Raw genomic sequence first — 23,395 nt, 5'->3', positions numbered from 1 at the left:
AAAGGCAGTTCCCACTTCTCCCCATAGCTACAAGCTCAGCACATCAAGCATTTACCACAGGAAAGGCTCTCCTCAGTGCCAAGGTGGTGGTGGTTGTAACTGTGGGAATTGTTATGAGAGCCAGTGTGGTGTAGTGGTTAAGAGCGGTAGTCTCGTAATCTGGAGAACCGGGTTCGAGTCTCCACTCCTCCACATGCAGCTGCTGGGTGACCTTGGGCCAGTCACACTTCTTTGAACTCTCTCAGCCCCACTCACCTCACAGAGTGTTTGTTGTGGGAGAGGAAGGGAAAGGAGATTGTTAGCCGCTTTGAGACTCCTTAAAGGGAGTGAAAGGCGGGATATCAAATCCAAACTCTTCTTCTTCTTCTTATCTACTAAGCTGGATCCTAGAACAATAGGCAAGTAGGATCCTAAAATGCAACAACTGATTGGCTTGCAGGAAAAGACCAATCAGGCTCCAGTAGGAAGTTAATCAGCCAATCAGACGGGACTCATTGTGTAAATAATGTTTATAAAAGCCTGAGGTTTGGGGGGCAATTCAATCACTGTTTTACAAGGTGCAATAAAGAGCATGAAATCACTACAGGACTCTGAGTAAATTTCAGGAATGATCAGGCACACACCAGGAAGCAAGTTCTAATGAACTCAGTGGGACTTACTTTGAGTAAAAATGCTTAGGATTGCAGTATAAGACTGCACAATCTTTACACAGTTACCTAGGAGTAAGCTCCATTGGATTCAGTGACAAACGCCCGCTTTTCAGTCTTGCATTCATGGGTCAAAGAGGGCAAAGGCTCTACTGATGATCATTTGCTGCCCTGGATGTGAATGAAACATGAAAGTCCTCCCCCCTGCCCCAGCTTCCAAAATTTAAAGACAAACTTTATTTGTTTATGCATGCACTGCAGCCCAGCTCTAGGCAGTCCGCCGCTCGTTCTTGCGTGGGGTTTTGTATATAGGATATGACTTAGGTCTTTTCCTGCAGGGGCTTATGCTGATCACTGTAGCTGTTTTTGCATTTTGAAACCACATTTTGAAGACTGAATGCAGAGTAGCAAATGAAACTTATGTTTAGTTGACTGCATTGTTGACGCTTTATTCTCTCATACTAGTTACCTATTCACTCTCCCCTCGAATATCATCTGAAAAGAAACTCGTCCTGAGAATTCATTCTGCATTCTCAAAAGCTTTCCAGCATTTATTGTATATTAATTGCCAGAATAAAAAGCCTTGCCTTGCTGCCTCTTTGTTTCATTCTGTGATGGGTATTGTCAGCTGGTAACTTAAGGCTGCAATCCTAACCCTACTTATCCAGGATTTAAATCCCACCAAATAGGACTTACTTCTGAGTAGACATGGTTAGCTTTGCAATGTAAGAGAACGCCATCACTTTTTATTCCCTTTTACTTCTGACCTCCTACAATCTCATGTCCCTACTCATATCTTGAAAGGAAACGCCATAGCTCTGTGGGAGAGCATGTGCTTTGCAATGCAGAAAGTGTCAGGTTCATCCACCAGCATCTCCAGGTAAATCTCAGCTAGCCGCCTGACTGGGATATTGAAGAACTGCTGCCTGTCAATGTATATAATAATGAGCTAGCTAGACCAGTCGTCTGGTATGAGGCACCTTCCTATGTTCCAGATCATTTCTGTTATGTACTAATCTTGGATCCTAGAACAATAGGCAAGTAGGATACTAGAATGCAACAACTGATTGGCTTACAGGAGAAGACCAATCAGACTTCAGGAAGAAGTAAATCAGCCTATCAGGCTGGTAGGATCCTAGAATGCAACAACTGATTGGCCTGCAGGAAAAGACCAATCAGGCTCCAGGAGGGAAGCAGAATCAGCCAATCAGACGGGACTCATTGTGTAAATAATGTTTTTTAAAGCCTGAGGTTTGGGGGGAAATTCAATCACTGTTTTACAATAAAGAGAATGAAGTCACTACAGAACTCTGAGAATATTTCAATTTCATATGGGGTTCCTCCAAGGAGTCATCCTGATTTGCTTGCCCAAATCTTGTCTGGTGGTTGGACAATGTCTGCTCTTTCTCGAGCATTCATTCTGATTTGTTTACAGGGCAGTTATATGACAATGAGCATTCATCCTCACTTGTTTGCAGGGTGTTTACATGTCTGCCTGTCAATCATTTGTTCACCCAATGCTTATCAGTGCACCTCCCCATCACTTTCCAAACACAAAAAGTCAATTTTAAAAACGCCTTTGTAGCTCTAGGGAAACAGAACGCTTTAATCCACTTTAATTGTGCAAGCCTTAACTTCTGGTTGTGCACTTGAACATTTCCTGCAGAAAACTGACAGTCTGGAGTCACTTATTTCAATTGAAGAGACATAAAATGTAGTTACATTAAGACATTAAAAAAAAAATCCAAGCTTTGAATATTACCCTCCCCTTTCAATCACTCTGTAATGGTTCTTTCTACCCAGAGGCTATGATTACTGCTTAATGAACATAGCTTAACTTGCTTTGCTTTAATATTTTTTAAGTATTTAAATGATCCCAGTGCAGGTGGGCAGCAAGAGATTTGCTGTGGTTAGCTTGGAAATGTACACATAGTTCTATTACGATACTGGTGGCTTTTTAGGAACTCAGATCTTATTGTCTAGCAAATCATTTTGTATATCTTTTAAGTTCCTGCAGAGTTCCCTAAATTGGTAATGCATGGTGCCACTGCACAAAAACGACATTATCTGCTTCATTCTGGTGCTGCTCCTCTTGCATGCGAGACAGCATCTTTCATTCTCTCTTGTATTCAGCTATTAAATCCAAATGCCCCTCAAATTTGTCTGCTGGCCTGCTCTTACTAGAAACCAGCCCTCCCTGTTATACAACCCCTGAGCCAAGGAGATAAGTGCATGCCAGAGGGGTGCGTGCTCTAGTTATCTCTCGCTTGGATTACTGCAATGCGCTCTACGTGGGGCTACCTTTGAAGGTGACCCAGAAACTACAACTAATCCAGAATGCGACAGCTAGACTGGTGATTGGGAGCGGCCGCCAAGGCCATATAACACTAGTCCTGAAAGACCTGCACTGGCTCCCAGTACATTTCCAAGCACAATTCAATGTGTTGGTGCTGACCTTTAAAGCCCTAAATGGCCTTGGCCCTGTATACCTGAAGGAGCGTCTCCATCATCGTTCAGCCCAGACACTGAGGTCCAGCTCCAAGGGCCTTCTGGAGGTTCCCTCACTGCGAGAAGTGAAGCTACAGCGAGCCAGACAGAGGGCCTTCTTGGTAGTGGCGCCTGCCCTGTGGAATGCCCTCCCATCAGATGTCAAGGAAATAAACAACTGTCTGACTTTTAGAAGACATCTGAAGGCAACCCCGTATTGGGAAATTTTTAATGTCTAATGTTTTACAATTTTTTCTGTGCAGTAAGCTGCCCAGAGTGGCTAGTGAAACCCACCCAGATGGGTGGGGTATAAATAATAAAGTTGTTGTTGTTGTTGTTGTTGTTGTTGTTGTTGTTAACTATACAACCTTTAGAAGACATCTGAAGGCAGCCCTATATAGGGAAGTTTTAAAAATGTTTAATGTTTTATTATGTTCTTATATATGTTGGAAGCCTCCCAGAGTGTCTGTGGCAACCTAGTCAGATGGATGGGGAATAATCAACATCATCATCATCATTATCATCATCATCATCAGAGAAATGTTAGAGGGTATGGTTTAGGGAGTGCAGCAGGCAGCAGTTGGGTGCTGGAGGAGAGGAGTTGGTGGGTGATGAAGAGGGAAGGGAAGGGAAAGGATGTGTATGGCTGGTGGTCTTTTGAGAAAAAAGTTGTGCATAGATGTATGAGTTATGCTGAACTGCTGAACTCCTTCAGCTCTTTAGAATTTCAGAACTTCAAAGACTTCAGGAGCATCTTCCTTCTAAGAAATCAAGGCAAGCAATGTGGCACAGATACAGAGAGGAAGGACCCCTGGGAAAACATGCACTCGAAGAGTCTCTCTTTCCCTTCAAAAAATGGGTCACCGATTCCCTTGATGTATGTTGACATGATGCAAAATAAATGCAGCTAACCATAATAAAAACGCCGTATCAGCAAGTCTGCCTGATTTTCAGGAAGTGGAAACAAAAGCTTAACTTTTACATTCATAATTTAATGCGGCATCTTCATATTCCACCACTAAAAGCATGCTTCACCCCAGACACAAACCCCCTGCACCTGTAAATCGATATGAATGGCCGTTTTCAGAATTCCAACCCCCCGAAGCCCTTTCTCAGTTGCTATTAAAATGCAGCACTGCATACATTTACAGCGCAGTCCTATGTATGTCTAGTCAGAAGACAATCAGTCCCCTTGAGTTCAATGAGATTTACTTCTGGTAAATATGCTTAGGATTGTGCTGCTAAATTCCCTAAGTTGTCGCAAATACTTTGTTAAGACCAATGAAAAGGATGAATAACATTCCTGGCAATAAATGTTGTTGCTGTTCAGTCGTTTAGTCGTGTCCAACTCTTCGTAACCCCATGGACCAGAGCACGCCAGGCATTCCTGTCTTCCACTGCCTCCAGCAGTTTGGTCAAACTCATGCTGGTAGCTTTGAGAACACTATCCAACCATCTCGTCCTCTGTCGTCCCCTTCTCCTTGTGCCCTCAATCTTTCCCAACATCAGGGTCTTTTCCAGGGAGTCTTCTCTTCTCATGAGGTGGCCAAGAATTGGAGCCTCAGCTTCAGGATCTGTCCTTCCAGTGAGCACTCAGGGCTGATTTCCTTAAGAATGGGTAAGTTTGATTTTTTTGCAGTCCATGGGACTCTCAAGAGTCCCCTCCAGCACCAGAATTCAAAACCTGGCATAAATAGCCTGGCATAAATAGAAGCCTAGATAGCTTGGGTATCTGACAAAATTTCTTTCCAGGCGCCCAAGTTATAGAACCATAGAACTGTAGAGTTGGGAGGGACCCTGAAGATTTTCTAGTCTAGTCCAGGCCCCTGCAATGCAGGAATATGAAGCTGTCCCATGCAGGGATTCAACCTGCAACCTTGGTGTTATCAGCACCACGCTCTAACCAACTGAGCTATCCATTGTTTATCAGTGTGGTGTAGTGATTAGAGTCTTGAACTAGTAGCTGGAAGCCAATGTTCAAATCCCCACTCAGTCATGAAGCTCACTGGGTGATGTTGGGCCAGTCATAACCTCACAGCCAAACATACCTTAAAGGGTTGTGAGGACAACATGGGGAACAGGAAAACCATCTATGCTACCTCTCCTTGGAGGAAAGCTAAGATACACATGTGTTGCTGTTGATGGTGACGATGAAGATAATGCTGGGATATAAATCTGTTGGGTGATTATGCTTTCTATAGCTAGCTGAGAGTGGCTTCTTGGTGGTGCTCAATTATTGCAGCAACTCAAATAGAATTGAGTTCAATGGGACTTACTGCCAGGTAAGTGGGTATAGGATCGCAGCCACTAACCTGGAGGAAAGTGCCATTGGACTCAGCAGGTCTTACTTCTGAGTAGGCAATACTGTATAGAAAGACACAGTGAATGCGGCAATTCTGAGCAGTGCAGGCATGCAAAAAGGTACTTGTTCCATCAGTCTAGCAAACTCCATTTGGCAAAAGGGGGAGTCTGAACGAAAAATCTCCCTTGACTAGTCTTTGGCAACAGGGAAGGAATAGCGAGGGACATGTATATAGCAAAATTGTCTTTGTCAAAAGGATTAACTACCATAAAGCTTTCAGAACTGAGTGTTATGGGTCCTACCAGTAGGTGGAGTGAGGTGCCCTTCTCAGCCAGCAGGTTTTGGGGGCAGCAACAAGACGATGGAGGACTGAGCTGTGTTGACCATTCTGCCTACACTAGAGATGTGAAGGCCCTAGGGAAAATCAGAAAAAAACGTGGGGGGTGCCTTTCCGCATTTTCCTATGTTTCTTTTCCCCAGGTTGTTGGTTTTTTTGGAAACAAATAATAAAAAATGAGAAAAACTTCCCCCAATTTTTCTGGGGGGTTCTTTGGGGGTGGAGCTTCACATCTCTAACCTCCACAGGATCCTGTAAGGCCGGCAGCCTTCAGGCTTGTTGAATCTACTTTGAGCTCTGGGTAGGGACTATGCTCTTGCAGTTTACAGAGGAGTGGGGTATATGTTATCAGATGTGCGTCTGATTTCCAAACGAGCACAGAAACAAAAACTACAGGAACACCATCATCTCTGCTTTTATGAGCTGTAATGGCTTTTAAGTCGCTGGCTAAGCATAATATTTGATGGTTTTAATGCTTTACAGTGAATTTGGAGAATCAACTAGGGAGACCACTGGCCCAGCTTCTTTGTAATATAAATTAGCTCCAGTAAATAGCTGCAGTTACATTTGATTTAGCCTTTATCAGAGCAAGGGAAGAGGGTGCATGCATTTAAAAGGTAATGGAAAGCTCAACTCTAGGCATCAGCCCAGTGAAATCTAGAGCCAACAGTGCAGAAATTCAGCATCTTATTTTGTTGCATTACTTCTTAAAATATAAATTGGTTTGGTTGTTTTGCTTTGACTCAAACATCTTTAGAAATGCTTCCATGCCACAGAAAAAATATTGCAGCACATATTTTAAGGGCATGAAGAAGTGCATTTCTGCCAGTAGATGGCAAGAAATATACACATCACATATAGCAGCATTTCAGATTCTCTACTGAAACATATCAGGGCATCGTCACATGGCAGATAAAATCCATATTTCAATCCATCTAATAAATCAAAAGATCCACACTCATTCCTTGCAGTGAGACGTTAATTCTTGAAATCATGTTCTTTCCTTTTCGATCCCCACTTTCACATCAGCAGTGGTGATCTAGAGGGCCAATCCATGGTTGCACGAGATGGGAAAGAGTTTGCTGTCACTAGGAAAGGGAAACATTGACAGTAACAGACACTGAGGGAGGACAGGAACTGACACAGTGCTAGGATAACTTTATGGAATCCGATAAATATATTTCATTTTGAGTTCTAGGAAAATATTTTGGATGCAACCATGTGTTGATAGTTCAAAATTTGTTTCAAATAAACAAATTAGAACTCAGAGTAAACATACGTAACAGAATCCAGTTACAGATACAGATTAAATAGTTTCTAGTACAAAGTCAGACAATCACAGCAAATGATTAAATGATCTTAGAAGAGTCATTTCCAGTTTTGTACGGGCCAGCATAGCCTCTCCAAAGTGAGATGTGGCTATTGGGAGGGTCTTAGAATTTTGAGTCTTTATTAATATAGAGGGGAAAGTAAAAAAACAAAAACCAGAGTTTCTCAAACTGATCTTTCTTCATTTCACCTCTCACTGCTCTTCCGTGTTGTGTAAGACATTCAGACAGCTATATCCTGGACATTCTTGAACCATGTGATTTCCATTGTTGAGCAATGTCCATCTGAGCAGCCACTACCAGTAAAAGCAAGGTAAGATTTTTATGCTTAACTGTCGGATAAAGGTTGTGTTCCAGTCGGAACAGTGTATGTGGCTTTAGTTCGTGTTCAAACAATAGATCACCTGACAACCAGCATGTTCCCGCATAGCCATAGCTAGGTGATCTTGTGCCCCTGGCAGAACTGTCCAGATTGCGCCCCCTAGGCACGGACAAATTAGCACTTCTTTCCGCCTCTCCTCCAACCCCCCCCCCAAATCATATAAAGACCCTCTATTTAAAACCTTTTCTTATGAGGCAATAATCAATATTTTTATTTATAGACATATTTATGGACATATTTTTAGCCCATTTTGTGCTCCTCCCCCTCACCTGCACCCCTGCTGAGGGCCTTTCTCTCTCACACACACCCTAGCTACAGCCCTGATTCATCTCAAATCAAATACCTTTATTGGCATCACAGTATAAAACATTTCAAGTCAATGGGATAATTAAAAGGACAAAGGTGAAGCTGTTGAAGGTCATAAGGTCACACTGTGATTGTGTGCACTTAGATATTCTGCTTCGCCCTGTTTGTTTCCCGAAAGGATGGTTTGTTGGGAAACTTTTCAGGTAAAAAGGAAGCTACTAAAACAGTGGTATCTTTGTCCTGTCCTGATTCATCTCCATCCCTCAGAGTGGAGGTCTGTTTTTTTCTTTTCACTTTCTCCAGATTGTCAAGGCTTCTGCTCAAATGCTCTATACTGCAACCCAGCAGGGAGATTTCAGCGCCATTGCCTTTCCCTACCTCAGCCTCTCCACCTACAGCACCAATTTCCCTCAGCTTGTCCAGGGGATACCCAAAGGAGCCATGTTGGGTTGTCCTCCCTCCGCTCCCAGGGTCTGATATGGGGATGTTCTGCCTGAGGGTGCATCTTGAACTGGGGATGTCACAGGGGCAGGGGGTGGCGTAAGGTCAGGGTGAACAAGAGTGCAATCAACAGGGACAGGATTGGGCCACAAAGGAAGCCGAAAAGAGAGAGAAAGGGGGCATCCAAAACATCTGAGGGAACAAAATAACCCTCAAGGAAAGGCCTAAAAAAAGCACTCTGAAGTAAAACCTCCAGCCCCAGCCCAACAGGGGATAAAATACATATAGAGCCTCCAGATAAAATGAAAACATTGAGTTGAGGAGGAGAAGCTCCTGAATTTTATTTCTGAAGGTTTGTAGGAATCGTGGTACTCCTGGCCACTTTCCCAGTTCACCCCATCAGCAAAGGAGGTGTGGGCGCCCATCCCTTGATGTTGTAGAGGTGTCAGTTGTACCACCAGATTCCTTATACACCTTTTCACATTTCTGGTTCTTGGGCTCCTGCTGTTTGTCCTTGGTTGAGAAAGGCATGTTGTTATGATAAGAAAGAGAACTGCCTGTGAGGAAGGGAACAAACTCCATTCAAAGTCAAACCAAGTTTGCACATATGTGCCAATCCCTCTGTTCCCAATTTGTAAGGCAACAGAGGGGAAAAGCCAGAGATTCTGGCTACACGCCATCAGGACAAAGGAAACTGATGACCTAATTTTTCCTCTGCTATAGTGTCACCTATATAATGGCCAGAGAGGCTACTTTAGTCACTGCTAACTGTAAGGGAAGGAGGGTGTAGCTGGACCATGTTACACTCCCGATGACATTGCCAGGGGGTGCAATAGAGTCACCCAAGGTCTATTATCCTTTGCAGTAAAAAAAAAAAAGGTTTGTAGCAACACCTTAGGGTGCAGATCCCAAAGTGGCAGCTCACACACGCACATACACACACAGTGTGACAAATAAGGTTAGAATGGTCTTTAAAAGGGTGTCACACATAAAACCATCCTCTCCACCCCCACTCCCAAAGTGCCTCACCCTCCTTGCCTACTTCAGCTGGCCCAAACGTTTTCACAAGTCTGGGGGGAGTTGCGCCGCCTGCTGCTTCTCCCCAGCACTATGATTCCACACCACAGTCACCCTTCCTCCTTAGTAGTGGGCAGAGGATGGCTATGGAAGGAGACCTAGACACAGTCACGTGAGAACCAGTCACTGTCTCACGTGTGCATCAGGTGACTCTTGAACCACTCTCTCGTCCAACACTCAACCATCACACACCACACTGCGTCTCCCACCTTCACAAGGGGAGAACCCAGGAGATGGCAGTGAAATAGAAAATTGTGGTCAGAGCAGGAGGAGCTGAGTGAAGAAGGTGTGCTATTTACCCAAGGAGGTCAGCAGATGAAAATGGTCATTTCCCAGCCAGAATTCCATCAGTTGGCTTCCAAAACCTCTCTGGCAAGAGTCCCAGTCCCGGTAAAAATCCACAGAGCCATGTCTCCACCTTGGAAACACCTGCAAGGACATGATGACAAGGTATCTTTTCGGCCTTCTCCTCAAACTGGGGCTTAAAACTCAAACATCTGCTCATAATATATTCCTAAGTATGTTAGATGCAGCCCACCAGGATGGTCTTCTACAAAAGCCCTGCGGAAAGGAATGGAAGCAACAATTGTCTTTCACAACGAAAAACCCTGAATGTCTATCCTCAAAGGGAAGGTTATTCAGTTCCTGGTTCAATTTTCACCAAAATGGCATCAATCGCTTCAGGATAAATATATTTTTGGGGGGAGTGCATGCCTTTCAATTCCCCCCTTTTTATGACTGTATTTATCATTTTTCATTAGAGTGTTTTACATTTCATTGAATATAACCTTACATTCAATCCTTGACTTCCCTTCCCCCTTCTATGGTTCTATTTCTTTATCCATTAAGACTGCGTATTCTAATTTCCCCACATATTCATATTTCTCCTCTCCTGCTACATCTATAATACTTTACACTGCTGCATTTACAATAACCCTGCTAACATTTTGACCTGATTACCAAACAATGGTGGAAATCTGCGGGGCCTGCCTGGGCTCAGCAATGCCTACACAAGGGAACCTCCAGTGAATGGAAAACGTTTGGCTAGCAAGGTCGTTTTGCCCAAACCGGGCCCATTTGCCCTGCACCTGACAGCTGCTGTGCCCTGTGCTTAGCACTTGTGCTTAGCATCCATGAGACAGTTCCCTGTGAGACTTGGCCAAACCCTGCAGAAAGCAGGACTGAACACACCAAGTCTTGTCATTCATCAGCTGATGTGCAGGGAGGTCTGGCTTGTTTGGTTCTTCTCTTCTCAAGTCCCTGCAGGCCAACTTTGACAGACAGGCAGGACGTGTCAAAGTTTGCCCAGAAGGGAGGGAGAGATAAAGTTCTTCCAAAACCAGGACACCAATGTGTCTCCACTACCACTGTCTCCAGGGTTTCACAACTGGCAATGCATCTCTCAAGCTCTGCTAGGAGATTGACCCTGGAACCCTTCTGCTAGGAGATTGACCCTGGAACCCTGGAACCACAGTTCGTCCCCAACAATAAACCACAGCTCAAGCCCTACACGTCACTAGAGATAAGCTTTTCAGGCCCCAAACTGGTCTGGCTACCATCCCTTTTAAGATGTCAGCACCTGGAAATATGGATTTGTGCAACTCACTAATCAAACTGTAGTCCTCAAAAGATGTGTGCTGTGTTGGGATAGAGAAAAGGGAGGCATCTCTGGCTAAGTTTCTTGACTGTTCCTTCCCAGATGATGGAGGCACTGAACATGGGTTCAGGGTAGGCATATCTGTTTGGCAATCTTTTAGAATGCAATAAAAATCAGGAGAACTGTAAACACACACACCCCATATCAGGCAGCGCTGGGCCTGCAGGGCACTTGAGGCATCACATCCCCCGAGTGCTCACCAGCTGGGGGGCGCCTGGGACGGATGCGGCGGCCCTGTGTCTAGTCAGCAATTGTACTAGTATCAATCCATGTGTATTTTGCCCATGAGGTCAGTGGCAGAGAGAGTTAAGATAGGACACAGGAGTTCTGAGTGGATGGGATTCCTATTTAGTTGTCAGTATTCTCCTATTTCGCTGCCAGAAGGTTTTGGAGGCGGCAAAGGCACCCACTTCCTTCTTGGTTGGTAAGAATGATTAGTCTGTCGTTGAGGTGCCTCGCCCCTCAGAGGATGCTCTTGCGGGCGTCTGGGAATAAAATTTTGCCACCTCTTTGAATTCTTTGGGTTAGCATTGTTGGCTTGTGGGCAAAATCTCCTATAACGTCCAACTTTGCTGCACTGGTAACACTCATTAGTTGAGCAAGACCCTTCCCTTTGTGTCAAAGCTGAGAGGTTGACTGAGCGGGCACAAACTCACCTTGGTCAATGGAGGGAATCCCCTGACTTGATCCTTCAGATTTCCGGAAGCTTCGTATGTATTTAATCCCCTGATTGCCTGGGGTTGAATGGGGTGGGGCTGGAGGTGTTACTTCAGAGGGCTGGGTGTCTGGCAATATGGAGGGTTGGGGGTGGGCAAGGGTGGCGGGTCAGGTAGGGTGGGACCCCCGCCAGCAATGCTGGGCAGGGGTCTCCAGTGGGTAGGGAGGGAAAGGTGAGAAATGGTTGCCCACCTATGTGGCTGCGAGGCAGATGGTCCTGCTAACGGCTCGGGGTAATCCACATGGGGGGGCAGGGAGAGGGGTGCCAGCCTCTGCCCAAATTGGGCTGATGGCTTTGGCAGGGAGTGGGGCTAGGGAGGGGGCACCGGCCAAAAGAAGCGTTTGGAATGTTTTTTAGGCCTTTCCTCAAGGGTTATTTTGTTCCCTCGGGTGCCTTGGGTGCCCCCTTTCTCCACCTTTTCAGCTTCATTTTTGGCCTTGTATAATTTTCTCTTTGGGGGGGTTCTTTTTTGTTGGGGTTTTATGGCCAGGTCTCACCTATCTTCCTTCCCACAGGCAGGCAGGCTTTTTCTGAAACCCTCAGGGATAGGTTCCAGGGTCCTCCTCCATCTCACGCATTCACCCAAGTCTGGAAGAAAAGAAATGAAGGTACAATCGTTATTTTAAATGCAACTGGTTTGTCCATAATGAAGAGTCTTAATTTATTCCAATGTATTATATCCCTATTTAGAGCTTTCCAAACCATACTATATTTAAACTCATACAACTTGTTTAAATTTTGGGTAATTTGCATCCCCAGATATCTAAAACTTTTCCTGGCTATTGGAATCTTCAACATTGCTATAAAAGTCTGTTGGATAGGTTGGTGTGTGAAAAGCATTACCTCTGCTTTCTTAAAAGTAACTTGCAATCCTGAGACCCTGGAGAACTGTTCCAATTCTGTACGTAGTATTTTGCCTGCTGTGATACAGTCAGAGGTGCATAAAAGTATATTCTCTGCAAAGAGGCCTGGATCTTGTTCATTTCTGTTTGCAACCACTCCTATATGAGAGAGGACATTGATTAGTTTGCTTTTTAATGGTTCTAGAATTAATACAACTACCAGGGCTGACAGAGAGCGTACTTCCTTTGAAACTAAAAGGCCCCAACCTTTCCACATAAGGGAGTTACTCCAACCCCTTGATAATTTTGGTTTGACTTTTTCCCATCTTTTCAAAGACCTGTTTTGAGGTAGAGAGGCCAGGACTGGATGGGTCCAAGCCTAGGAGGCTGCACCTAGACTAGCTGGAGGTGAGGTGGTCTATATAATTGATTCATAGGTGTGGCCATTGCAAAGTCCCTGTGCAGTGGCAAGGAGAGAGGTCTTTTCCCCAGCTCCTGTTGCTGGAGGTTCTAAACAACTGGATCTTTGAAAAGGGTTGTGGAAGATCCTAATGGTTGGACTTCTTTTGCTGCCTTGACGTCTTCCTGATATCCAGTTGCTTATGATCCCATTGAGAAAGAATCTTTCTCCCATCTTCCCCCTCTCTCTTACGTGGATGAATCACCCTGCCCTGCTGCTGTTGCCATAAAAGACTCTGTCTTTCAAGATGCTCTGCTATTCCCCTTCTTTTCAGGGAAAACATGAGGGTGATACCCCCTAGGGGCCCTCAAATGCACCCCGCTCAGTGTTAATTCAAGTCAGCATCCATAATGGGAGCCCCTGGAACTGGGGTCATGAGAACCTGTTTCCAGCTGTCACCACAGTGACCTCCAAGATTCTAACTGGCCAGAGAATGTTATGATGCAGTGATGGGCAGTTGGCCTTAAGTGAAGGTGCAAGGATAGAAAAGATATCCATTAGGAGAAGAGTAACTGAAGTTATGACAAGTCTGAGTCACAACAAGCCCTACGATACACTCCTCCCCTGGTTGGTACCCCCCAATTTTGACTGGGTTAATCTGGAAACCTAGTGAAGTCACAGGCACCCACTAAATCTTACACCTGATAGGCTTACCTGTTTCTATAATTCAGTGAGATAGGGGTTACAACAGAAACAAAGACCATCATTCATCTTAAGAACAATTCCTAATTTAGGCTCTCACATGAGAACAGATTCTAACTCAGGCTTCCTCAAGCTCGGCCCTCCAGATGTTTTGAGGCTACAATTCCCATAATCCCTGACCGCTGGTCCTGCTTGCTAGGGATCATGGGAGTTGTAAGCCAAAAACATCTGGAGGGCCGAGGTTGAGGAAGCCTGATCTAACCAAAGTGCTTTTGGTTCTGGATCAATGTGGATCATTCATGGATATTTATCTACTGCTTTTCCTCCCAAACTGATGTTTTGTGTTGTTGCTGCCTGGAAACTCTTGGTTTGTAAGCTGCTTTGGACAAGTGCAATGTAGATTGACAGTACCAAAAATAAATGTGATTTTGAAGGAGCCTCAGACTTTATTGGCATATCTAGTGAAAGATATATTCAAGACTAAGTCCCATTGAAGGCCATTGAATGGGCCTTAGTCATGTCTTATCTAAGCCCCATGCGGGGTACTGGGACCTTGACTAACTGGGGTAGCTTTTTAAGGGCATCTCCCTTTCTCCCTTTTCTTTTGCTGTCTATCATAGCATCCACTTGTATGTATCTTACCGTCTCTAAGTTATCCAATGATTTAATCCATTCCCCAGCTATAAATCCTTAACTTCTCAGCTGGCTTCTCTGTCTGCTTCATGGGACAATGAAGCGGAACATGTGAACATCACGATGGCACAATTTCCTACCTGCCATGTTGATAGGAATGCTGAAGTAACACAAATAGAGAGTGCTGAGAGCACTCCTCGCACTGCTTACTGATCGAGCGTCCGGTAAGAAGTGGGCAACGGAATAGCGATGATGCAAAGTTGTTTCTTGCTGTTTCTACGGTAACCCTGCAGAATGTGAGGAAGGGGCTAGGAAAATATTAGAATCAGAATCAGATGATGTCAACATGAAAGGTGGAAGAACAGTCCAGGAGTGAGAAAAGGGTGACCAATTCACCCTCCCTGGTTGAGCACTGATCTTCACAGGCTCCCTACACATTTTTAAACATAGTCATCTGAATTTTCCTTTGGGCTTTGTTTGAATGTAAGACCAATGTATTATTATTATTTCATTATTAAGTAACCTAACCCCTTCAGATCCAAGGCTCTCGATTGTGGATGAGTATGCAGATAAACCACTTTCTACCTTCCATAGAGACAATGTTGGAGAAAGAGAATTGCACTCTGGAGATGGTCCGCTGAGAGGAAGTTGTAGGAAGTAGTCAAACTATAGGGTTCCTGCCTTTGTAATCTATCCCAACAAAAAGATAAATAAAGAGGGCACCCAAGCAGCGCCATAGTTGGGTGATTTTGCACCCCTGGCAGAACCGTCCAGATTGCGCCCCCTAGCCACAGACAAATTAGCTCTTCTTTCTGCCTCTCTTCCAACCCCAACCCCCATTCAATTCTTATGAGGCAATAATCAATATTTTTATTTGTAGACATATTTATGGACAATTTTAAAGCCGATTTTGCGGGGGGGGGCTGCCTGTGCCCCCAGCGGGGGCCTTCCTGGCCACCCCCTAGCTACGGCCCTGTGTTCCTGTAAAACCTAAAGTACTCTACTTGCTGAGGGTACACACCATCAGCTACATTTCAATATGAACTTAGCGAGGGGCCTAGTGACAATCACCCGGCTGCGAGGCCCTTTCCACCTGGCCTAGGGGGTGAGGCCCACACTCACCAGCCCTACTGAAGAGGCTCCTCATGAAGCCAGAGGAACATCACCTGGCTGTGGGGCGTGAAGGCCACTCCCTACAAGGCCCGTTCCACCTGGCCTAGGGGGCGAGGCCCACACTCACCAGCCCTACTATGATAAATAAGTATTCTGTAGTTGACCTCCTTTGTAATGTTTTATTTTGAAATCTTTAAGATAATATTTTAGTTTTCTGTTATGTTGCTTTGACTGTATGCTCTATATTTGACTTTCTTCCGATTGTTTTATTTATGTTTATTGATTTAATATGCTGTAAACCGCTTTGAGATTTTTCTTAAAAATATAAAGCAGTATAGAGATTAATAAATAAATAATATCTGGTTTCAGGATATTGTTTAAAGGATGGCACAGGTTGCCACTACCTTGGCAAAACTAAACAGGTCTGGGTCTGGTTAGAGCACTGATGGGTGCAGGAACCACAAGTATGTCATCTTGGCTTCCATGAGGGGGGAAATTGGGACAGAAATGTAAGAAAATGAATAAATAATAATAATAATAAAATGTGTGTGTTTGTTTGTTTTCTATTTCCATGCAACAAATTGTAGCACCCTGCTTGTGGTTAACGCTTAGCTGGAATGAAATATTCAACGCAGCAATAGAGAAATTAAAATAATAATTTATTTGTCAGACAAATAAATGAGAGGCACAGTGGTATATGGTTACCAAGATCTGGCCTGGCCTCCTGCCATTCTGGCCAGCACTTATATTTCCTTAATCCAGCCTCCTTGCTCCTCCTTTGGCTGCCTCTGTCCAATCAGCCTGGTTGAAATTCCCATTGGCTGTTTGCTAGAACCAATCACAAAAGATACACCCATTTCCTTTTGCCTTTTATGGGAGACAAAAGCTATATATATATATATGACAAATAAGTAGTAATATATCTTACATGTGTCTCAACAAGGAATCTTAATTACCAGCTCACCTCTTGCCCTCCTTGCCCTATTGCCTTCCAAAACAGATGGTTAATCTTAAATTTTTATCTTAAACATATGTCAAGGATCTTGAGTTCACATCCTCATTGAAAGATCTCCTTCTTGGAGGTTTCTAAACAAATATCTGACAACCATATATCTAATGATGTTTCCTGCTTGGCAGGGGGGCTGGGCTGGTGGCTGACTTAATTTCAGGATAGTTACAACTCTTACAACTATATGAAATAAGAATCTAGCATTTCTTAAATCCTTTGCATAATTACATTTAAGCTAATATATTTCATACATTATAAATAACCTTTTAAAAGGAAAAGAAATCTTCTCAAAGTATAAAGGAACAGTTTACAGCCTCAAAATAAAATAGGAAGAAATCTCTTCTTCTGTTTACACCTCCCTTCTCAAGTTGCTTTCTCCATTTGCTCTTGGCCTTTTTAACCTTAGGAAAATATGGCTCAAGTTTTAATGCGAGGCACATGGTTTTATTTTACTATTTACCCACTCTTACAGCTTAATTGTACTCTGTAACATGCAAGGTCAGTGTCCTGCTCTCAGCCTGTAATTCCCTTTTTACGACTTTGAGAATTGTTTTCTGCTATAAATCAGGGGGCCCCTTGTCCAGGAGAATAAACATCTTACCAAGGTTCTTAGGCAGCTGGTTTGCCTGGCATGAAACATTTGAAAATCTTTAAGCTCATTTTAAAATACAAGCCCTGATCAAACATATAGCTTGGATAAAAATGCAGGCTATGATTAGATGCCTCAAAATGGCACCACACGCAGTAGCGGATTCTCAATTTAACTGCATTTTGAAGTTACATTTAAGAAGTTGGCTTGGCTGTTCCCCAGTTTTACCTGAATTTATTTACTAAGAGAGAAGTGGTAGCATAACCCAAAGACGTTATCACTGGTAAGAGTAGAAATTGCACTCTACATTAATGTTGAAGGGAATAGTGCTTCATACAGCAGTTGAACTCATTATCAAATGCTTAAAGATTTTCCGGAACTAAGTCATGAACTGAAAAACCTCCTAACCAGGGGATGAGAACCCAGGAAGCTCCAGAGGGTTTAGGCAGAATCAGAGGCGCTGCCTTGGGCCAAATATTTGTGGGGCTCAGTGGTACAGCATGCGAGTGACATCATGCATGTGATGCACATCGCACACCTGTGATGTCACACACTCCTCGAGAGGAGGCCATGCCCAGTGCCGTGCAGCTTCAATGGCCATGGCTGCTCCTCTCTTGCTCTCAGGAGGAGCCTGCCTTTGATGCTACGCTGAGCTCAGATCGGTGATTTGGCCTCCCCCCTCCCCTCAATATGAGGGGAGGAGGGCTGAGCCCCCTGCTAAGGAATATTGAGGGGGCTGATGACACCTCTGTCCCCTAGAGTTGGCACGCCTGGCCAGGGTGGAGCCCAAAGCTGCTGCAGGATTAGGACACAGACCATGCTCCTCCTCATCTTGCAAAAAGGCTAAAAACCATAGGAATCATTTCCTGTAGCCTTAACATGATTACTGGATTCAGTGGCCTGGTTTTACATATCACTTTAAACAATAGTTACACTTAACTATTTAAAGGTGAACTCACAGTGTGCTGGTGCAAACATCCAACAATATCTGGAAGGCCACAGTTTCTCCTTCCCTGATCTACGCTGATTGGCAGTGAATCTCCAAGGGAGCCTAGAAGCGGGAGAAGTGTGGGTTGGGTCCTTCAGAAAGGCCACCACTACCTGCTCTCTGCGTACAGGTTCAAGCTGATTGATGCTATTTTAGAATTGCCATCTCATCAGCTCTACTGCCTTTGGCTTTTACTAGGCTACCAGACGGCATCAGAGGGAACAATAATAGGAAGCAGATCCCACTCCCAACAGTTTTTGTTTGTTTGGTTAGTCGGTTTGGTCTGTAAACTTCTCCAGAAGACTTATTTGGCTGAGGAACAGGATTAAAATGTTTTAAATAGATATCTGCCTCACTGTTTTGGAATGCTGATTGCAGAGCTAACTCCCAAAATGCAATGCTGCTCAGTGTGCGAGCCTCTATTAGTGTTCGGCAGAAATTGCTAATTGCCCGCTGTAACTCAGGGTGATTCACTGTGCTCATGCTGCTCAGTCAATTGTACCTTCACCTGCATACAAAAGCTATTAGAAATATATGTGTATGCAGCAATCTAAATAACTTAGACTAAGGAAGTGCCCTCTGTCTTTAAAAGGAAGGTGTCTATTCCTACATACTGAATATCCTTAATGATGTACTCTGATCAAATCTCCAATTTTTAAGGAAAAATCTAGTGTTCAAAAGCCTACTTGTCTGAAAATTTACATTGAATCCCCTGAGTTCAATGGGGCTTCATATTTTTATTTAACACAATTTATGTACCTCTTGATTGTTAAAAAAACCAAAACAAAGTGATTTTTTAAAATAGAGCAATTAAATCAGCCAAACAGTTAAGTAATGACAGTATCAAGTAAGGATACATAAGAATGCAAATCCTTAGGTTCTGTTCAGAAGTTATGTTTCTTTGTGTAGCTGTCTGTACACATATATAAATGCTAGACAATGCCAAGGCACAAATAACACTATCACTGTGGATCTGGCTATATGTACTGTGGGGTATTACTAGAGTTACAGAATTAAAAATGTACTGATTTATTAATTCATCATTTATTCCACAGTGCTTCCAATTGCACTTCATGATTTGTGACCTTAGTGCTTGAACAATAATCTCATCCCTCAGTTACCTACCCAGACGTTGAGATCTTCTTATGAGGTTCTTCTTTGAGTTCCCCTGTGGTGGTGAAAGGACCATTTTTCAGTGGTGGGACTCAGTGTTAGAAACTGAAATATGAAAGCTAGGAGCTAAATGGCACCTTAAACCTAGGTTATGGGCGCCGCAATGGAGTGCTTAGGCATGCCTTTTTTATAACAAGAATACAAAGCTGAAAATGAATGGACTGCAGCTAAACTCTTATGTTCATTTTTCACATGGTCTAGTCCGCATCTGAGGACTGCAGAAAACCCCCAACTCAAATACATACTTCCCCTGCCTGCCACTCTAATATTCTTATGATGGTGCCTTCTCTAGTCTTCAGAAGTGGCTGGAAGTGGGGAGACAGAAAAGGGTCCTCCTTTTCTTCTACTGTGCAGTTTTAATCTGAAATCTTAGGCTCAGTACTGTGCCCAGAGCTCAGAAACTGCTTGCATGAATGAAATTCCCTGTTGCAAAATGCACCTAGAACAATGGGAGTTTCGAACACTGGTGGTATCCCAAGAGAGGCCCACTTTACACCTATATTAAAGGCTTTGTGGTATCTGGTAAATACTTTTTCATTTCCCCAAGCCTTTTAATTCATGTTGTACCTTTTAATTGTAGCTCTACTGATATGTATTTTTAAAATCATATTTGTTGTTGTTTAGTCGTTTAGTCATGTCCGACTCTTCGTGACCCCATGGACCAGAGCACGCCAGGCACCCCTGTCTTCCACTGCCTCCTGCAGCTGTTGTTTTAATGCTGTGTTGCATCTTGCATTTTTATTGCATTTGTTTTTATTTTGCAAGTTGCCTAGGTAACTTTTTGTCATAGGGCATCCTATAAATAACATGCGTGTATATAACAGTTTACAATCCTTGTCTCTTAATATGCAACATCAAAAAGCCAGTTCTCCAGGTGACCAACGAAAAGAGCTTTGGAATTTGATCTTTACCATAGCTCTGGAGTAGAATGCTGCCGCCAGAAAGTATATTACATAGATTAGTAGAACTACACCTTGCCTAGAAAACCCCTTTCCTGTCCGACTTCCTGCCACTGCTATAATTAAAGCTCTGAGTCAGTCCCTACTAGTCACTACAATGGTATTCTAATGTCACACCCAAAAAAACCTAGAGCAAGAGAAAGCTCTGGTGCTGTGTAATAATACACTGCACAAACACACACCCATGGAATTTCTGTGCTGTGCAGTTTTCTGTCTCATCCCACGCCAATATAGTTCATTGTCTTCACTCATCTCAGCCATTGACCCTGCTTTGACTGAACAAATTCCATTCTTCTAGTTATTATAACTTTAAAAAGGTAGAAGTAGCAGGTGTTCTTCCATGCAATTGGTTTTTTTAAATTCTTTTTTTTAATACCTTCACATTTCGTTCAGCTGTGAAAATCTGAACTGAAAGGGCAACGTGAAGCAGAAACCACAGCAAGGCATCATCTGAGACATCCCAGCTGTTGCTTCAGAGAAAGCTAGTTGGTTTTGGTCACTGTATGCAATCCAAACCAAGGAGCAGAAGGCAAATACTGAGGAGCAGAAGGCCTCAGCACTGAACCAAACAGAAGCAAATTCAATTACAATTCAGACTAGCCCTGAATCTGTATGTTTTCTAAAAGGTTAGCTCCAATACCATAGGCCTGAGAAGACCTATATATTAAGCTGATGCCTAAAGTAAATAATGTAAGGACAATGTCCTGGCTCCCAGCTGCCATAGAACAGAGACAATGAGAAATTCCTTCCAAAGGTTTAAATATTTAGTATACTGCCTTACATATGCAGATTAAGGTAATGCTGTTCAGCAAGGGGCTGAACTGTACCTTGGTTATAGACAGGACACCCATCTACGCTGAAATATTAACATCAAACAAGAAAACTGTTCTGCCTCCATCTGAAAGCCAAGGTCCCGTTTACAATGTGGATAGACAATTTCCCTGGGAAACATGGATTTCGACAGGATGTTGGTTTTTGGAACTGAATATCAGTAGTATCCAGATTTCATAGGTGGTTGTCATAGATTGGATCAAGCTCAGATCAATAATTATATAGGAGAAAACCTAATGTAAGGATGTTCATAGTTGACTTCGAAGGGAGTGACACACAGAGAGAGTTTGTACATGTAATTGGTTCTAAGCTCTTGTCATCATGTTGTAAAATGCATGACCTAAGTAATTATACACAATAGATTAGTCATAATGATCTCAGCCTCTTACCACGTGTATCTATTAATCAGCCTAAACCTATGTAACTAGAGGGATTATTTATGACATAGAAATAAGAAATATATTCTATTTTTAGCAGCTTCCACGGATACAACTGCTACAAATGGAAAGTGAGGTCATGTGGCAAACCTGCTCTCTGCTGACCATCAGCTGAAGCCTTCAGTGCTATATAGTGTCTGGGCAAATGTGATGTAATATTATTTTATTTAGTACTTGACAATGCATTCCATGCATTTTTACTCAGAACTAAGCCTCACTCTGTTCTATGGGATTTACTCCTATCCTATGTAATTGTGCATCGGATTGCACAATTTAAATTGCTTTAAAAGTTGTTAGGAAAAAATGAATATATGCTGGCATACGCTTTTGTAAACTACAGTCTACAATAGCTACAAGGGACAGAAATAATAGACTTGGTTGGTCTGTTTTTGTTTAATATCAACCAGCCACAATAAAGACAACCAGGCAGGGGGCAGGATTTGGTAGAGATTATAGTATTGTATGTGGTTTGGATAAATTGGACAGAAAATTCTCTCCCAGTCTCACAACACTAGAATTTGAGGTTCTTCAAAGGAATTGACTGAGTATTCAGAGACAGGTTACCCTTAATACTAGTTGTCTGAGGGACAATGAGGGACAATGAGGGAGGCTCTCCAGATTCCCAGATCTATGTAAAGGTAAAGGTAAAACGACTCTGGGGTTGCGGCACTCGTCTCACTTTACTGGCCAAGGGAGCTGGCGTACAGCTTCCAGGTCATGTGGCCAGCATGACTAAGCCACTTCTGGCGAACCAGAGCAGCACACGGAAATGCCGTTCACCTTCCCACCGCAGCAGTAACTATTTATCTACTTGCACTTTGACGTGCTTTCGAACTGCTAGGTTGGCAGGAGCTGGGACGAGCAACGGGAGCTCACCCTGTCGTGGGGATTCGAACCACTGACCTAATGTTCGGTAAGTCCTAGGCTCTGTGGTTTAACCCACAGCCCCACCCGCGTCCCCCAGATCTATGTAGGCTGGACTAAATAGACGCTTGCTCTGATTCAGCAGGACTCTTATGTACTTTGGTAGACAGGTGCCTACGAAAAGCTGTGCCATAATAAAATAATCTGTACTAAAAATGTCCCCTACTGTACTCTTCTTGTTGTAGGCATTTTCATTTAAATTTGCACTCCAATCTGGTAAACAGAAAAGAAAGTAACCTCTGTTAAACTCAGCGGGACATACTGTGCAATCCTAATGTCTACTCATAAGTAATTCAGTGAGGTTTACTCCCAGGTAAGTGGGGATAGGATTACAGTTATTTCTGAATAAACATGTGTAAGGGTATCAATGTCCAAATCCTAATGATCAGAAAAATCAAATATATGTTTAAAGTATGTGTCTTCTGCAGACCCTCCAAGTGTCCCTCTTTTCCAGTGATAGTCCTGGATTTACAGAAGCTGTCCTAGTTTCTGATTTGATCCTGGAATGTCCCGCTATTTCTTAGGACATCCCTATTTTCATAAGTAACTGTACAACCTTTAGAAATCATCTGAAGCATGTAGTGTATAAGAAAGGTGGTTTTTTTTATAAAAAAAAAGTTTATTGCTTCATTATATTTCTATGTATGTTGGAAGCTGCCCAGAGTGACTGTATTAGTATTATTATTATTATTGAAGAGGATATCCTTATTTTCAACGGAGAAATGTTGGAGAGTATGTATGCTGGTAACTATGTACTTACTACCAGTCTACTTAGGGTGTGATTTCTTCAAGTCTTATTTTTTTATTACAAGTATTGTGTACATGTGTTTTAAATTCTGTTTTCCCTCTCTGATTATTTGCGGGGAGTTATTGGGTTGTTCTTGTTTTTATTTTGATTATGTATTTTGTGGTTTTATATTGTGATTTTATCCTGTGATCTGCGTGCATGGGGCAGTATATAAACTTAATAATAAAAGAATAAAAATAATAAATCCCTGTCCCTATGTTAAAATATATTTAAAGTGCTATTTGGGCTTTCAAAGTTTCCAGGGCTAAGGAGGAGGTGATATCATTTCATGCATCCCGACCCTTCGCTCGAGGGCTGTGCAAGCG

The 23,395-nt window shown here is 43.2% G+C and overlaps 2 long non-coding RNA genes across 7 annotated transcripts; one reads left to right on the top strand and one right to left on the bottom strand.

Annotated features, from left to right (window-relative positions):
* Positions 1 to 8,556: 8,556 nt before the first annotated feature.
* On the bottom strand, positions 8,557 to 15,493 carry LOC309379667. 6 transcript variants are annotated; one of them, XR_014172573.1, is made up of 7 exons: positions 15,382 to 15,493; positions 14,400 to 14,567; positions 12,526 to 12,683; positions 11,621 to 12,270; positions 10,914 to 11,057; positions 9,607 to 9,868; positions 8,557 to 8,787 (listed from the first exon to the last, which is right to left on the bottom strand). It is a non-coding gene; the product is annotated as an uncharacterized lncRNA (long non-coding RNA). The 6 variants fall into 6 exon arrangements; XR_014172574.1 differs by lacking the exon at positions 15,382 to 15,493 and having other exon boundaries at positions 10,914 to 11,086; positions 14,400 to 15,236; XR_014172575.1 differs by lacking the exon at positions 15,382 to 15,493 and having other exon boundaries at positions 14,400 to 15,235.
* Positions 14,629 to 21,989, top strand: LOC309379675. The gene is made up of 3 exons (XR_014172586.1): positions 14,629 to 14,742; positions 17,127 to 17,253; positions 20,484 to 21,989. It is a non-coding gene; the product is annotated as an uncharacterized lncRNA (long non-coding RNA).
* Positions 21,990 to 23,395: the final 1,406 nt, after the last annotated feature.

This window comes from Podarcis melisellensis, assembly GCF_964234715.1.
Source record: "Podarcis melisellensis genome assembly, chromosome: 10".
Taxonomy (NCBI): Eukaryota; Metazoa; Chordata; class Lepidosauria; order Squamata; family Lacertidae; genus Podarcis; species Podarcis melisellensis.
This window is presented reverse-complemented; position numbering and strand designations above follow the sequence as displayed.